The 16,976-nt window shown below is 61.2% G+C and overlaps 1 protein-coding gene across 9 annotated transcripts in view; it reads left to right on the top strand.

Moving 5' to 3' along the window:
- HDAC7 (histone deacetylase 7) overlaps positions 1 to 16,976 on the top strand; it is a 76,525-nt gene that overhangs the window by 41,630 nt on the left and 17,919 nt on the right. The window contains exon 1 of one of the 9 annotated variants that reach the window (XM_050715936.1): positions 7,333 to 7,369. The exons of the other annotated variants lie outside the window; for them this stretch is intronic. The gene's annotated coding sequence lies outside the window, so the exon portion shown is untranslated. Of the gene's footprint in view, positions 1 to 7,332; positions 7,370 to 16,976 lie in introns of those variants that run through there. 9 annotated transcript variants of the gene reach the window in all.

Raw genomic sequence — 16,976 nt, 5'->3', positions numbered from 1 at the left:
CAGATGGGATCGGCGCTCTTCAGTTAGGATCCTGCCATCCTTTCTCCCTGCTCCATCCCTCCCACACCTCCCTCCCTTGTTGAAGCCGCCGTATTGTTCTTTGCCACGCGCTTCGGTGGTAGAAGAGGACTGGGGCCGAGCTGGGGAGGAGCAGGAACCCCAGCACCGGCGCCCGCAGCGGCGCTGACACCGAGCCGCGGGGCGCGCACGCGGCGTTCGCCTTGGAGGAAGCCCACATCCCTCGAGATAACAGTATGTGCAGGAGAAACACACCCCTCCTCTCGGAGATAAGTTTGTGTGCAGACACAGCCCGAAGATAAACACCCAGGAAGGCAAACATCCAAGTCGTACACCTGTATGGGCGCGGAGCACCCGTACGCACCCTCTGTGCGCAGCCTCCTGGGTGCACCCGAGCTGGGCTTCGGTGCTCGCCAAGCCTGCTTTTGCCCTAGAGAAACACTTATAGGGCCGAGCCGTGCCCCCAAAATCTGGAGATGCTCAAGGAGAGACCCGGCTGAGGTTTGTTCTCGCTGGGTTCAGCTGGCTGCAGCTTTCAAAGATGCTTGGAGCAACGTGGGCACGCCGGGGCCAGAGCGCAGCCCGGGCTGGGAACCAGCTTCTGGGGGTGCCCTTGGCTCCTCCTGTTGCATTTGGAGGATTTGGGCCTTTGAGCTGAAATCCTGCAGAAGAAAGGTCTCTGGACGCGTGTCGGTTTGTGCTGAAGCACGCTTTGCGTGGCTGGAAGATGCCGTCTGTCGTCTTTAGGCTGCGGGTTCACTTTTCCGGTAGCTTTTGGGTAGCTTCAGCGCGCGGCTCGGAGTCTTCAAGCTCCCGGGAATGGCAGGAAGGGCTTTTGGTAAGCTCCTCGTTTGTCAGCGGTTGTGAAATTGGCACCGATTAAACCGTCGCTGGCACGGCCTCGCCGCAGCGCGAATGCTTTTGTGGGGGATTTCGACACGAGCTTTGCTGTTAGGATGCCCGTGATGGGGTTGGTGCTGCTGAAATGTCCGCTCTGGCAGATGCATCCCAGCTGCAGCCGGTGGATTTGGATCCTACCCTGCCGTCAGGCTCCCGGGGTTTTATTTTTCAGGGCTGACTGGGAAACGGCGCGGGCACCATCACGTATAGCTCAGGTCAAAAAAGGGGGCTGAGGAATTCTGGTGCAGGTGAGCCCTGCGTGCGCGTCTCAGAGGCTGTTTCTGCATTCTTTCTGAGCCTCTCAGTGGAAGTGAAGCGGCAGAATGACAGCTGAGGCCGGGAAAAGCTCTGGATTGCTGCAAGCTGCCCTGCTGTAGGAGCAGGGGAGCGGTGGGCCGATAGCTGCAGATGCCTCCCAGCTGCGTGTGACTTGTGCAATGGCCCAGCTGCGGTTTGTGGGACACCCTGAAGGACAAGGTGGCAGGTGCCAGTACCCCTCTGCTCGTCTCCAGGAGGGTTAACGGATGCAGAGAGGCTAACCATTTGCAGGGAAAGGTACTCCAGAAGGAGCCCCCTGGCCCCCCGACCTGCCATGCTCATCGCAGGGGGGCTGGAGACACGCTTTGGCACCCCGGTCGCACCTCTGTGTGCGATTATTGAAAATAAATCACTGACAGCGGGTTGGAACCACGCAGGGGTGGTGGTTCTGCCTCTCATCTGTCACCAGGAGGGCTTGCTGCAACGCAACCTCGGCTGGGAGGCGAGCAGCAACCTGAGGAGCCCTGTACGGACAGGTAGGAGCCTTAAGGAGCCGGGCAGCCGGCTACCACCTCCGTGCTTCTCGTTAGCTTTGTAAATACCGCGGCTGGGTCCTTCCTCGGGAGCACGAACCAGACCAGGAACACGGTGCCGGTGGTTTGTGGCTGCGAAGTGCTCCCGATGTGGCTGCTACGGAGCAGAAAAGACGTGCCCGCAGCTTGGCTCTGCTCTGCCTGCTTCGCAGGACCGTGTGTGCTTCCTGCTGGTTTAGTAGTTGTGGATCAACAGCATCCGTACCCGTCAGCACGAGCTGAGATGTCAGGAGAGGTGGTGCTGGTCCTTACGGGGCAATGCCACGGTGACTCTGGGTCCTCGAAAATCCCTGAGCAGGATCGAAGGCATCGCTGAGTCCGTGCTTCGTGAGTGATGCCAGGGCTGGGCCACCGGGGAGGCGCAGGGAGGTGCCATCGCCTCGGGAGCTCCAGACTCGAGCATTGTCTACTTCAGAAAGGGCCGAGGCTTGTTGGAAGAGCCTCACACCAACAAAAACGGAGCATTTGCTTTGAAGGAAGGGACGGTGCTGGAGCTTGGAGTCAAAAGGAGCCTCAAGGTATCCAAACAAAGGGGCCGAAGCGGTGGGGACAGAGGCCAGCTTGCAATTTGGGTGCTGGCCCTGTCCCTCTGCAGTGAACCGTCCTAGCAGCGCCGCGTCTGATCTCTCCTTGTGTCAAATCACAGCAAAAAGGAGGCCCTGGAGAATGGCCTGGAGCCCTGCTCCTTCCCTGTCTGGAGAGCTCCAAGTCTCCCCGCGGTTCCCGTCTCTTTTCTGCTCGTGCCGTGAGGTGTTTGGCGCGGCGATGGCAGCGAGCCCTTGAAAGCTCCATCGAGCTCAAGGGACTGGAAGGATTTGTATTTATTTATTTATTTTTGGTCTCGGTGGGACTTTGCCGGATGTCTCGCTGGGTCTAGCTTGCTCCCGAGTCACTTTGCTGCCTGGGCGGAGGCTCGCTGCCTCCTGCAGGAGCCCAGACTGGGTGATGGCCTGCGACAGCGATGGGAACAAGTGATAGCGCTTGGCTGCTTCCCTGCCGGAGAGGCTGGGGTGCTGGCACGCCGGGGCCGTTTCACACCACGCAGACGTGTCTGGGACAATTCGCCAAGCGAGCCAAGAAGGTGGAGGGCGTGTGCGCCGAGAAGCCTGGGTGGGACGCGGGGTGTAGGACGGGGTGCTGGCACATCTGGAGGTGGGACAGAGGAGCTTGCAGAAGGATTTGTGGGCTGGGTCTGGTGTGAGCTTGGGCGTGTGCTGGATCCGCACAGATCTGCGCGTCCTCCCTCTCGCTGCCTTATCTGCTGGCTTGCCGGGGGAGGCCTCCCAGCACTGCTGCCTGCCCGAGGACATCCTTGCAAAACCCAGCAGCTCTCCCCTCCGTCCACGCAGCTTTCGTCTTCCTCTCTGCTCAGCAGCACTTGGGCATCGCTGACCATGGGAGCGAGAGCTGAGGCTTTGCCGGAGCCGACCCTGCTGATGCTGAGAGCCCAGGTTAGAGGAGAGGTGACCGGCTGCATGCTGCTGGTCGCTCTTGTTGTGTGTTCAGCGTTAGGATAAAAGATGCTCTGGTTGGAGAGAGAGGGGTGTCCCAAATACAGATCTCACAGCAGGCTCTGGAACGAGCGAAGCTCCATAAGTGGCATCTCATTACAAAACCTGGTGGTTTCATTTTGTCGGAATATCTAAATTAATTGCAGAAAAGCTACGGCTCGCGTGGAGTTGATGCAAGGGTTTGGTCGCGGGCGAATAGTTTCCAGTCGATTTGGGCGTTGTGTTGGCATTTGACACGTTTTCAAGAGCCTTGATGGAGGAGTGTGCTGGGATTGCCTTGGCTGGAGCGTGTCCCCCGTGGGCAACCTTCAAGGGTGCGGGGCTGAGGGCATCTCGGTGTGGTGGGGCTTGCAGCTCCTCTGCCTGGCAGCGACAAAGAAAGGGGTTAGGGGCTTTATGGCAGCGGGTACAAATCAAAACCCAGAGCTCTGGCCAAGAACTGCGGCTTTCATGCAGGAAAAAAAAAAGAGCGATGGCTGAGAAGGGGATTGGATTTAGGGCTGGGGTCAGTGGGTTTAGAGCTGGACCGGGGCTGGGGGCTTCAGGAAGGGTTTGTGTAGCCCTGGGCTGTCTGTGCAGCAGCGGGATGCTGAGAAACCGCGGTGTCCGCGATGCTCTCGGGTCCAGCCCCAGCTCTGGCAGGCTTTGCCGAAGAGGGAGGCCAAACAGCTGGTGGAGGAGGAGAAGCCAGCAGAAATGGGACCTGCAGGAGCTGAGCTCTCCGGGAAGGTTAAAACGCTTTTTATCCAGCTGAAATCCCGTCCTCCATCCAGGCTGCGCGAGGCGGGCTGGGCTCGCTCGCCCCGGGTCCCTGCCGCTCCGCGTGGGACCGTCTCCCGCTGCGCCCCTGCCAAAGCAGGAATTCACCCAGGCCTTGCTCCCACGCCCGTCTCCAGCAGACGGGGGGATCGGCAAAAGCAGCTGCAGCACCTCCACTCCCTCCTTCCCGCTTGGGTGCTTGCTAACCACACGTGCAGGCTCGCGGGAGCCGAGCAAGCTGGCGGCTCCCCGAGCCCATCCCTGGGCTCTCAGCGTGCAGGTTTTTTTTGTTTTTTTTCCTCCCGCAGCAGCCTCGTGCCCTTTCCACAGCCCACACAGTTTTTCTTGGGTTGCAGGAGCCCTGGCAGTGGGATATCGGGGCTGCCTTCCCTGCCAGGGGCTCTGCGGGTGGACGGACCAGCTTTCCTTCTTCCCTTATCACCTTCAGCTGCAGGAGAAGCCGCTGCGCAGCTGCTGGGCCGTGGAGGAGCTCTTTGGTTTTGGCAGCCAGGGGAGAGCGAGAGTTCAAGAGCTGCCACGGCTGCGGAGGGGACCACCTAAGAGAGCATGGGAGGTTGGCAGGGAGCAGCGTTGAGCAAAAAGGGCTGGCAAACCGATGGCGAAACTCCTGGAAGGGGGAGAGCGACTGCTGTGGAGGGGGAGGAGTGCGAGGGGAGCAGGGGAACGGCTCGCCACTAGACGGAGCGAATGGTCCTGGGGGGATTTATTTTCAGCCTCCGGCACGTTCAGCCCAGGACCTTCCCTGCGGGAACAGGTCCCTTTTTCCTTGAGCTGCTTCTGGGCTTGGCTTTGGAGAGCTGAGCCGGGAAGCAGCGTCTCCCCCAGCGCTGCCCAGGTGTGCTTGGCGTGGCGGGCTGGGCTGGCACCGCGCCTTCGACGCAGGGCAGAAGTCACCTCCGTGGGCTGTGGGACCAGGGAGGGAATCCGCGAGCTCCTGGAGCCCGTGTCCTTCAGCAGAAGCACCTTGGGGACTCTTCTTTGGGCAGACTGTCCTTCGGGGGGAGAGTTTCCGCGTGTGAGTACGGTGGACGTGGTGGAGCAGGTCCTGCCGGGCCTTTGGGTCGGGAAAGCGGCCTTTCGGGAAGCCACCTGGGCAGGAGCTGGAAGCGTCGCCCACGGGATGGATGCTCACGGAGCCACAGCAGGATTCTGCTCGCCCTGCGGCCACCCTTGGGGACCTGGGACCCGCGGCAGGAAGCCCCGGCCCCTCCTGTTCTCCCACCTTGTTGGTAGAGAGAGCCGCGGACCGCGGCGGGAACGACATGCGGCTGCAAGAGGAGAGAAGACACGGGCAAAACTCAGCTGTCCCTCTCCGGAGCTGGCTGCGAGCATCAGGAATCCCTGCAGCAGCAGCAGCTCCTGGCGACGCGAGTGCCTGCGCAGCCGCCCTGTCGGGGCGCGATGCTGCTCCCTTCCCACCGCCCGCACGCCAGGGGAGGGGTGAGCTACAGCAACAAAAATGCGCCCTTCCACTTGGGTGACTGCTCCCAGTTTGAGATGAAAACATTTGTTCCTGAAATTGGAGTCATTCCTGGGATTGCAACACCCAGGCTGTGTTTCCAATTAATCTGCTCAAGTCGTCATGCATTTCCAAGCGCCTTGGCTCAGCAGAGAGAAACCTGGCGCTGGCTTTGCGCTGAAATGCCAGCTGAGATGTGCACGGTACGAAACGAGGAGAAAGCGGCCCCCACACACCAGCCCACCGGCAGCTGGCACGGGATCGTGGCGGGGGGGGGCACGGGGCAGCTCCGGTACGGCTGGAGGGGACGTGGTGGGAGGCAGACCGGCTCCCTCCGGGGAGCGGGGAGGCTTGAAATAGTTGTCGAATGACCGCCGGGTTTTTCCTGCCTGGTTTCCTTCTGTTTCTGGGTGTGTGTTTTGTTTTGGGGAGAAGGGGAGGGGGGTGAAGGGAGTCATGCTCGGTCCGTTCGCCGCATCCGCACGAGTCTTGTTTGCGGCCTCGCTGCCGCAGCAAGGAGCGGGAGGTGTTTTGGGGACGGTGGTGGTGTCTCAACCCCGATGCCTTCAGCCTCCTGCCCCTGGGGAGGTGGGCACGGGCTGCATCCAGCAGGCCCTTGGGGGCTTGCTCGGTGGGATGCGGCACGAACTCGCTGCTGTCCCCACTCGGGCTTTGCTGTGCCTCTCCAGGTACCTCCTGGAGGCACCGTCCTCTCGAAAGCGCTGCCCACCCGGTTCTCCACCCCTCTGCGGAGATGCCGTGGTCCCGGCGGTGCATCTCCACGTGGAGCAGCTCTCCAGGGAGCTGCTGGAAGGACATCCCCAGCCCGTGGCTCCCCTCTCCTAAGGCTGCCTTTGCAGAAGAACCCAGGGTTTCTGCCTGGGGCTGGAGGTGACCTGATGCATTCCTCATCTCCCGTGTGATTTTTTTCGAAAAAAACGAAATTGGATCTCGAGCCCGGTCCCAGCTGGGTGGGAGCGGTGCAGCGCGTTAGCACAAACGCTCATGGAAAAGCCGGGCTTGCGTAGAAACCTTCCCTTTCCAAGAATGAGGCTCGGGCTGAGGCCCCCTCCCTCCTGAGTCAGCAGGGGTGATGGATGGGGAAGCTCGGCCGCCCTCCTGCCGCTGGGGTCACCGGTGGCTTCTCCCTTCGGGGCTTTGTGGGGAGCCTGCAAACGGGTTTTACCCTTCGGAAGCTGGAGCAGGGACGGAGCACCCAACCGCCTGCTCTCCCCGCGCCTTAGGGACGGCGCTGCCGCCTTCCCTGCAGCAGCTGGAGCTGGAAAGCGTTAAGGGAGGCCGGTGACAAGTCCACTCCCAGCTTGGATCGTGCTCGCTTTCCCATCTGCGAGGGCAGCACCGGGGCAGCGCGTTCTTCTGCGGGAGTGCCGTGCGAGCCTGCTCACCCTGCTCGGAGGCCAGCGCAAGCGGGCGGCCTGTGGCGGATGCACAAAAGCCTGAAAAAAAAAAACAAACCAAAAAAACAGGGAAGCGAGAGGAGGGGGAAGGCAAGTTTACCACTGGCACTGAACGCTGCAGTGCGTCACTGTAACGTGTAATACTCTTAAGGATGTTGTGCTGATTTCCCAAGTTACGTGCTCCGGAGTGGGCTCTGCCGCATAGTTTTTTTAGCAGCGAGGATGTAAACTTTCTATATTTGCTTGCAGGACAATAATACCGCCGGCTTTCTATTTTTAACATGTCAGCGGGGCAAAAATGCTCTTGGGAACCTTCAGGGAGCGGAGCAGCTGGGCTCGCGGCGCTCCCCGCGCGGCCGGGCTTCGGGCGCGACGCCAGCGGCTCGGCGAGCAGCGTCTGCTGTAGAAGTGCCTGGGCCCCCTTCGCAGCAGGTACGGGGAGCTCGGGCTGGGCAGAGGCAGCAGGGATGCGGAGCCCAGCGCTGCCGGCACGACGCTCGTCTTCCTTTCTCGCCCGTTCGAGCTGCGGGCAGGACGGGTTTTACGCCGGGCTCGGTTGCTGGCAGGGTTTTCCAGCCGGCGCCGTGCGTGCCGGATGGGGCTGGATGTGAGCGCCCCACGCCTTTGGAGCAGAAAGTGAGGATTTAGCGTGGAACCTGCTCCGTGGGGGCCTTGTTCTTTCCTCTGGACTGGGTGCGAGGAAGGGAGAGCTGCTGTCTTAGTGTTTTTTTTTTATTTTTTATTGTGCAACAGAAAATCCCACCAGCCTCAGGAGCGGGGTTTATCCCAGCGCTGGCCGGTCTGAGTGCGGGCAGGGCCGTGGGTTTGCGCTTTGGGGCAGTTTTGGCTGTGTGTCTCACCTTCCTTCTGCCCCTAAATCGCAGTGGAGATGACTTCGGCCTCGAGGGCCCCATTTTCGCTGTTCCAGGCCGGGTGCAGCTGCGCGGGGCTTGGCCGCGGCCGGGACAATGGCAGGAAACCGTCGGCCGCGCGCGGTCCTTGCCGCTGGCCAGGCACCGGAGCCTCGCGGAGCCGCCGCTGCCTCCGCCGCTCCTCCCGTGCTATTTCCATCGCATTGTCCGGAGGAGAGGAAGGATGTTTCCAGCCTTCTTCCTTTTTGCCTCAAAGGGACGCGGGGAGGGGAGAGGATTTTGCTGGCTGCCGGTTCTGCAGTAGGCACAACCGCTGCGCTTGGACGCGCCGACCCGCTCCGCCCAGGTCGAGGGGCTGCTGCGCCGCGGCCCCGGTGCTGCGGGAGATGCTGCTGCTGCCTCCCCGGCCTCCGTTCCCAGCGGCCGCTTGAGGCTGTTGGGATGCTGTTGGCTCTCAACGTAAGGTATCTGGGGAAGGCAAAGCGGGATCCTAACGTTAGGAATTCCCCGAGCGCCGCGCTTTGCTGTGGATGTGCGGCTGGAGGTGTCGGGGCAGGGGTGGGAGGATGATCCGCGTGCAGTCGGTGGCCATGTGTAGGCGCCTCTGAAACCATTAAGAGGTGTGCAGTGGAAATGGGAAGGTCGCCTCGTTGAGATGAAGAAATACGGCCTTTGAAAAGGGGTCTGTTTTTTTGGGGGGGTTGTTTTTAGTTCTTTGTCTTGTGGACAAAGCTCTGATGGTTGCGCAGAATTGCTGCAAAACCCCTCCTGCGTGTTTTTTTTTTTCGCACTGCTCTGGCTGCTGTGGGCATGCAAAGTCGAGGCTTGCTGTGCCGGAGGAGGCTGGGCTCCCACGTGCCAGGAAGTGAAAGCAGAATTAAGATGGGAAATGATCTATATTTGCTCCGGCTCGGTCCTCCTAACACCAGTAAACCCCAAACGTTTGAAGCAAAGATCTTCGTCAGAGCGCGGCCACACCTCTGCCGCTGTCCAGACGTGGAGGCATCGCCCGTGACGCATCTGAGGGTTTGGCTGCACGGGAGAGCTTTGCCAGTTTTACCGGGGTGGTTATCAATTCCTGGTAGCAGCCAAACTGGGAAAAGCCCCGCTCTTACTGGAGCACGTGTGCTCAGCTGGGATCACCCCAGGACGGCCAGGAGAGTCCAAATTCAGCCCCTTGCACGTGCTCACGTCGAGTCTGCGCCGGGACAGCCCCAGCACGGAGCAGGACGGCTATTTTTTGACGTAGGGGAGCAGAAAGCTTTAAGGATCCCTCTGGGCTCTCTGCTTTGCTCGTCCCGTGGGGAATCGGGACGCAGCGCGGCGGCCGCGTCCTCCTCGCGCCGTGTCCTCTGTGCACGGCACCCAGCATGTGCCGCCGAACGCTTGACGAAGCCCAGGGTCGGGGCCAGCCCGCGTAACCTGCCAGAAATCCCGGGAGCTCCCAGCTTTTCCCGCTGACAGGAGGTGTGCGGCGGTGCCAGGGCAATGGAGCAATTCCTTGGCGGCCGTCGGAGCCAGCTCCTTGCGTTAGCACGAAACGCCGACGGTCTGCGGGCTCGTCAAAGCGCTGCCGGTCCCCAGGGGTCGGCGTGACGGCCTTGCCTGCGTGTTTTTAGCCTCGCTGACGCTCCGGCCACACGCGTCCTCTTGTGTGTGTTGGCGTCGGCTGCCCTGCCGCAGGATCTGCCTGGGAGGAGGAGGAGGACGAGGCGCGCGGGGCCCTCGTCCCCTTCTCCCTCTCCGTTTTCGTGGCTTTGAGCACGGCGAAAGCAAGAGGACGGCGATTATTCTGTAAAGCAGCTTAGAAGTGATGCAGCGGGAGCTGATGCAATAAAACATCACTTTAGGCTTAGGCAGGAGCCTTTCCCCGCTTTTACAAAGGAATGCGCTGGGGCGTGAGCTTCGTTGAGGTCTTGCACGTTCCCGTTTGCAGAGACCTCGGCGTTTCCACCTGCTGCTGCGCGGGGCCTGGGTGCCAGCCACCTGCCCGAGCCCACGCAAAGCCTCCCTGTTTATTTTGTCTAAAAGCAATATCCCCAAAAGGAGGAGGAGGTGTGTGTGGGGGGGGGGGGGGGGGGGGGGAATACCCACTCTGGCTTAATTGCACTTAATGAGCCTGATGGAGCTGGCTGCCAGCGGGCCGAGGGCTTTGCCAAGGTTCGTACTTGCCCGTGAGAACTGCAAGGGTGTGGTGGCTGCGCCCGGCTCCGCCACTGCTGGGAGAGGAGATCTGAGAGCCGCCGCCAGCCTGCGCCGCGCTCGTCCCGGGGACACGCGGTGCACGGGGACACGCGGTGACGTCCGGCGGTGACCGTGCCCGCCGCCGGGCCGCAAAGGTCCCGTGCGGGTGCTGGAGCCCTGAGCGGCCTCGTAGCTGGCGCTGGGTGCGGCTCTGCAGCGTGTGCCCGGCGAGGGGCTTGGTTGCACAGTGAGGTTGGGGGTCCTGGGTGGGGATGTGGGTTTTGACACCAGCTCCGAGCCTGGGCAGCGCCGAAGTCTCGAATCCCAACGCGTGCGCTGGTTCCTTGGTGTCTGAGGTTAGGCCCAGGGGCTCGCCAGGGCTTTGTTTATTATTTTCTCCTTTTCTTCCCGTGCTCGAGCAGCTCAGCAGCAGGATTAACCTGGGTTAACTCTCGGGGCAGTGCCTCTACACGAACACCGAGCGCGCGCGCGTCCTGCAGCACCCGCTGTGCCTACACCGGGTGCTTTGGCTGCCCGCATCCTGCAGCCATCGCACATCCTCCGGCTGCTCGCTGCCCTTGCTCTCTCCCGGCAGGATCCAGAAGAAGCCCTGCTCTGGCTTGGCCTCGTTTAGCTCTTCCAGCCCTTGTTGCATTCCCCAGCTTCAGCGCGGTGGCTCACCCACCTCGGTGCAAGCACCCGTGCTGGCCCTGGGTGGCCGCCACCGGCGTCCCCGTGGCGTGGCCGAAAGGTTTGTTGGACCCAAGCACGCTTCAGCCTCCTCCTGAGTGAAGGATCTGATGCCTGCGCCTTGCCCCAGCTGCACCAGCACCGACTTTGAGCCAAAGGTAGCGTTTTCGCAGCTTCTTCGCGAGGACCCAGGTACGGGAGGCAGGGCTAGACAGCCCCACGGCGAAGGATACCAGAAGTGTACCCGTGCAGGAAACTGAAAATGCTGCGGCTTCCTTCCTCTGACATAAATAGCTCCTGCCCTAAAAACCGCGGCTCGGCTCCGTGTGCTGCCAATCGGTCTCCGATGGCTGGAGAGGACACCGAAGGGCTCCAAGCCGTCCTCGGCCGGCTCCGTGGGCACCCCGCTCACCCCCCCGTGGCTTTGTAGGGCAGCGCCAGCCCTCCCCAGCCTCAGAGCCCTCCTGAGAGCCTCCTTCCTTAACTGCACGGCCCGTCAGCGCTGCAGCAAGGCTCTTGGGTAACCCCGGCTGTGCCCTGGCTGGTTGTGGTTTAACTGTCTGGGCACCGAGCGCTCTGGAGAACTTCGTTTGTGCCTCTTTCCTCCCGTCCCCTACGTGCCACCGCTGGTGCTGCTTCTCCTACCTCCGTGTTGGCCCGCTCTCTGCGTTGCGTTGGGCGCGAGTTATTTTGACTTTTTTTTTTTCCTGACCAAATCTGCCTTCCAGCCCGGCCTTGGACCTCGGCCAGCGTTTGCCAAAGGGATTTCCTCCTCTGCAGCCTGCAGAAGGGCCCTGATTAAAAGGCAGGTCCCCCTTGAGGAGTCACTGCCTGAGAGCCGGTATTGTGGCAGTCGAGGCTTTTGTCTCAGCAACTCCAGATCAAGCAAAGCACCGCTCGTGAGCCCCGAGCTCCTCCCTGGGGGCTTATGAGTCAAGCTGGGCTCTTGCAGTGTTGCACGCAGCAATTAAAACAGGAAAAAAAAAAAAAAAAAGAAAAGAAGAAAAAAAAAAAAGTGGGCTGAGCTGTAGCGCTGGTGACAGCAGCCCTGGCGCAGCAGCGACCCAGCGCAAGGCGAGGCCGCTCCTACCTGGGGAGGCTTAAACAAAAGGGCTCGGGCGTTGCTCCGTGCTGTTTTGGCTGCTGGGTGGGATGCTCTGCGCAGTTGCCTTGTGCACGCAGGGGACGGTGGCGGCGGGGACCCCCAGACGGGCTTTGGGTCCGGAACGGGAGCGCTGCCGAGCCTGCCAGCGCGCCGTCCAAACCGGTTGGGAACGCTCTCCTCCGCTTATGCAAAGGGCTGGTAATTGCGGAGAGGTTTGTCTAATCGTTTGATCTCTCCTCTGCTTCCCTTGGCACGGAGGCAGCATCCTCTCGTGCTGATGTAACCAGAGCCGGCGCGGCGAGGCCAGGCGTCCTGCGTGCGCAGGGTGCCGCTCGCTGCCCGCGAGCGCTCGGCCGCGGGGCTGCTGCGCGCCCCTGCACCCACCGGCTGGGAGAGCGGGGCTCAGGGCACGAGGAGCGCTGCCAGAGCCCCTGCGAAGGAGCTCTGGGATCGCCGGCGGGGCGAGGTGATGCCGTGAGGCTCCGGGCTGGATGGTTGCCTCTCGCTGGAGCCCCCCGGGAGAAGCCCGCTCTGCGGGGGAAGATGGCACTGCCGGAGGACGCCGGGGTGCTGGAGCCGAGGCAGAGCGGGAGGACTTGCTCGCCTGGAGCTGCTGCCCGTCGTCTGCGTTCGTCTCTGCCTGCAGGAGTTGGCAGGATTTAAGGTTTTGGGAGCACACCGCGAGCCCTCGCCCCTTCTCCAGCTGCGTCTGCAAGGGAAGGAGGTGGGCGATGCTGCGGGACCAGGCGAGGGGCTCGGGTGGGAAGGAGTCGGGCGGGGAGCTCAGAGATGGGGTGGGCTGCGCTACGGGGATAATTCCCTGCCGCCTTCCGTGCGGCTCAGGACTTTTCCTGGCAGTTTCCCCCAGCAGAAGCTGCCCACGCTGCTCTGGGGAGCACGCGGCGCCGCCAGGCAGCCTTGGCTCTCCTTCACCGAAGCCCTTTGGTGGTGGATTTCCCTCGGTTCCAGAGGAAACGGCGGTGGTGGCGAGGCTTCCTGGGGATACCTCGCATCCTCCCCGAGAGCCTGGTGCCGCGGTTTAGTTTGGGCTGGGGCCGATGGCTGGTGTGGGTGGGAGGATGCAGCTGCTGGCAGGAGATGGCAGCCAGAGGGGTCCAGCTGCGCCAGTCCTCCCTTGCTACCCACGCGGAGAGTGGCGCGGGGATGTGGTCCTTCTGCGGAGAAACTGGTGAAAGAAAAAAAGCCAAAAAATGCTATTTACTCGTTTTAGACATGCACACCTGCGTGCATAGGCATGACTGGTGCCATACGTCAGGGCGGGACAGGAACAGCCGCCAGGGATGGGGATGCCTTACGCTGGGGTTGTGAGCAGCTATTTGGGAAACCGCAGCCGCTGCGTTGCCTGCCCGTGGCGTGATTCCATCCTGCCTGTGCCCAGCTCCCCCCTTGGCTCCGTACCTCTGCGTCCCTGCGACCGAAAGGTCTCCGGTTTGGACTGGAAACCCGCCGCCAGGTTTTGCTGTGCAGGTTTTCTGAGCCCATCTGCCTCTGTGCGCGCGCGCGCCCAGGTGCTTTGAAGGCTTCTAAAACTCCCCGGGACGGGGGCAGCATCCAGGGTGCTCAGCCCCTGGCACGTTTGCAGGTTGCTCCAGCTCCTGGGGAGCTGTGCGGGAGAGCAAAGGAAGCTGCTTGGTTTAAGTATCGCCTACAGTGAAATTTGGGGCTGGTAATAGGATTCAGGGCTGTGGGGTAATTTGGCGAGGCAGGGTAACCTGGGATCCTCCTGACCGGCTTTGCCCTGCGGGCAAAACACTTCGCAGGCCGATCTGAGCGTGTGGATTTGGGAGCACTTTGAAAAGCTGCCTTGGAAGAGGCACCAAAAACACACCTGTGCGGCTCCGCTCGTGCCGCCGGGGCAGCGCAGGAGCCGAGCCAACGCCGGAGCTTCGCGTTTCGGGGAGAGCCGGGGTGCCTGCGTCCCTGCTGCAGGTGCAGCCGGACCTCTGGCACGTGGCAGGAGCAAGCACGGACGAATTACTTCGTGCTGAAGGGTTCCCAGCCCTCTTCCTATGCCTTCTGTGCCGTAAGGGTGCTGCAGGAAGGTGTAGCGTGATCCCGTGGCTCTGAGCATCCCCAGCAGCACCAGTACTGGGCTGTGGGTTGAGAAGTTCCTGTGGGTCTTGGTGCTGCCTGGGTGAAAGGGATTTTTTTTTTTTTTCCCCTCCTCTTATGTTCCAGATGGGGAGAACAGCTTGGTGGGATGTAGATAAGGGTTATTTTTTTTTTCATCCACCTAGCACCTCCCAGCTCCCTGCCAGCATTAAAAACCGAAAACGGGGCAGCTCCAGGCACAGCGTGTTTTGCTCCGTGTCCTTGCAGTGCAAACGCCCCGGCGCACTGTGAGATTGTCGGGTCCCGGAGTCATAGTTTTCAGAGTGTAGCTGCATGCGTTCGTGGGGAGAAAATTCCAGGGAGGGCTATTAAATGTCTGACTCAAAGGTCACGAGCCACAAATAACCAGCGAGAGTAAGCGGGGGAAGGCTCTTGCCCTGGTCCGATTGCTTCCTTGGGCCTTATGTGAGTCGTTCACAGGCTCAAACCGAGGAGTTTCTGATTAATGTGCTTGAAATACCCAAATAATGTGCTTTGCTCACAGGTGTATGTGCACAGTCGGGTTGGTTTCAGGTGCATTGCTTTTGATTGTGGTTCATCCTCTGTTTGGGAAGGGTTTTGTAACGCGCGTCTGACTGCCAGACTTGAATCGTCAGGTGTCTCGATTTTTATTTTTTTTTTTCTGGAAACTTTCTGCAGGAAAAAAAGCTTGCAGGAAGCAGAGTTGAAAAAAAAAATATATTTATGTTTTTACCCTTGTGGAAAAAAACTCTTCGGGGCTTTGCATGAAGAAACGTCAGCCTCTTCTCGTTTTGGAGCAGGAATTCGATGTCTGGTAGGGAGGAGTGGGATCCACCCACATCTGGCCAATTCATAAAGCCCCTGAAAGCCCCAGCTAGCATGCTCCGAAAAGAGTTATCGGGACTTGGCAGCCGCCCGCTCCAAGCATTACATCTTCCCCGCGCATCATCTGCTCGCATGGCTCACGCGGGACGCTGCCTGGGGACGGCTGCGGCCGCGCGGGGCTTTCCCCGCAGCTGCTCTTCTCCCCGGGCAGGAGCGCGGCGGGTCCCCCGTGCTGCCCCTGAAAGGCTGGAAAAGAGGAAAATGCCCCAAAGACTCCGCTTTTGGGGGGTCCGGCGAGGGAGCCCTCCAGGGACACGTGAGGAGATGGAGGTAGGGGAGCAGAGGGGCAAGTGGAGCGCCCGCCGTGGGGTTCCCTGCGCCCGCCGTGGGGTTCCCTGCGCCCACTGTGGGGTTCCCTGCACCCGCCGTGGGGTTCCTACACGTGTCCCCACTCCTACTGCAGCAGGGCAGAGATAACGGGGCGATACCCCTTCTGCTGGCGTCGTCCTTCGTCGGGAGCGCAGTATTTGGCCCCGTAATTAAAGCCAGCGTCTTGGTGCGTATACCCCAGGGGCCACGGGGAGGTTATGTGAGGTACCCTGACTCTGGGATTTCCTATTTCTTGAGTCCCGGCTTTGTGATCTTAGTGTTATTTCAACATAGTCTTTTTCGTGTGGTTTTTGATTTAAGTGTTTTTAATTTGAACAAATCCCCTCCGGCTAATTTTTGTTACTTGTGCGTGGCTCTGGAGGAGACCTCTTCCTTTTATTAAAGAGGAATGTTTTTAATCACATGCATTCTTCAACCCGGCTGAACTCTGAACCTTTCACAGCTAATCAACAGAAGATGGGAAACGGTTTTCAAAAACTGCATTTAATTCCTGCTCGGCCGCGGACAAAGCTCGGGGCTGGCTGATGCGAAACGGGGATGGACGGCGAGGGGCTGCGGAGCCCCGGAGCTCCGCTGGGTCTGGTTTGCTCCTTACCAGCCCGCTCGCCTGGCTTTGTTTGCTCCCTGCTCGATTTCCCTCTTATATAAGCGCAGCTTTTTGCTGACGGCTGATCTCGCCTCGTTAAAAAAAAAAACAAACCAGGAAATGCCAAAAGCCGAGCGTTCGGCGGCGCTTTGTGTTTTTGCGGGGGGGGGGGGGTGGCCGGCCGAGAGCAGCAGCGTGGCTCGCGGTTTCCCCCCGGGGAAAAGGAGCTGCCCCAGCGCCGGATCAACGCCGCCGGCCTGGGAAAGTCGCCGGCACCGGGTTTCACCCTGCTCAAAAAGCTTAGCGGGGGACACTCGAGGGCTCGCGCAGAGCGTGGTGGAGCAGAAGCAGCCCCAAAGCGGGCGCTCGGGGGGCTCAGAGCCCGGCTCCGTCGTTTGAAGTCCTCCTCGTCTCTCCTCCGTCGCTTCCTCGGGGTGCAGAGAGCGCGAAGGAAGGAAGGAAGGAGGAGGAAGAGGCCGGCCGGCGGAGCGGCCTGGAAAATGCTCGTAACCCGCTCGGGGCTGCAGAGCACAGAGCCTGCATTCACGCTCGCCCCGCCGGCGGCTTTCCCAGGGCCGGCCGGGAAGAGGCCGCGCCGCGGCCCCTCTCGCCCTGTTGCAATCTCCCCTTTCCCGCGGAGGAAAGGGTGTTGCTGCGGCTCGACGTGCCCAGGTGCCGAGAGGTTTGTGCAACGGGCTCGGCAGCACCCCCCCCCCCCCAGGGCCGTCGCCTCCGCGCGCGCGGGGGCCCCGCTTTCGCCTCCTCGGCTTCCTCCGGGCGCGCCGGCGTGTTTTCCTCCCCGCGTCCTGCCCGCCTTGGGTGACCCAGAAAAACAACCGCCTCGTGCCGCCGGCGGCACGGTGACGTCCCCGGTGCTGACGGAGGGCAAGGCAAAAACCTTCCCCCCACCCTCCCCGCTTCTTTGCGGCTGCTTCGTGCCCCAACCGCCTCCTGCGTCGGCTGGGCCGAGCGGCCCGGCTTTGCCGTTCGTGATTTATTTAGCAGAAGCAGGAAGGAGCTGGGGGGAAGCGTCGTGTCCTCGCAAGGAGGCTGCGCCTTGCCGCCTGCCCGTGGAGGGGTCGCGCTTTTGAGCGCTGCCCCCGCTCCCGTCCCGGTGCCGCGGTGGCCGTGGAGCCGGGCTGGCCACCAGCGCCGGCCTTCCCATGCGAACGTTGTGGCGAACTAAAAATAAGTCGCAGGAAAAAAAAAAAAAAAAAAAGAAAGAAAAAAAAAATGTTGGCAGGCGGGAGAGGAGCCTGTCCCAAAAACCGCCTCTTTTTCCCCGGGAGGAGG

Source organism: Cygnus atratus, chromosome 29 (assembly GCF_013377495.2).
Source record: "Cygnus atratus isolate AKBS03 ecotype Queensland, Australia chromosome 29, CAtr_DNAZoo_HiC_assembly, whole genome shotgun sequence".
Lineage (NCBI taxonomy): Eukaryota > Metazoa > Chordata > Aves > Anseriformes > Anatidae > Cygnus > Cygnus atratus.
This window is presented reverse-complemented; position numbering and strand designations above follow the sequence as displayed.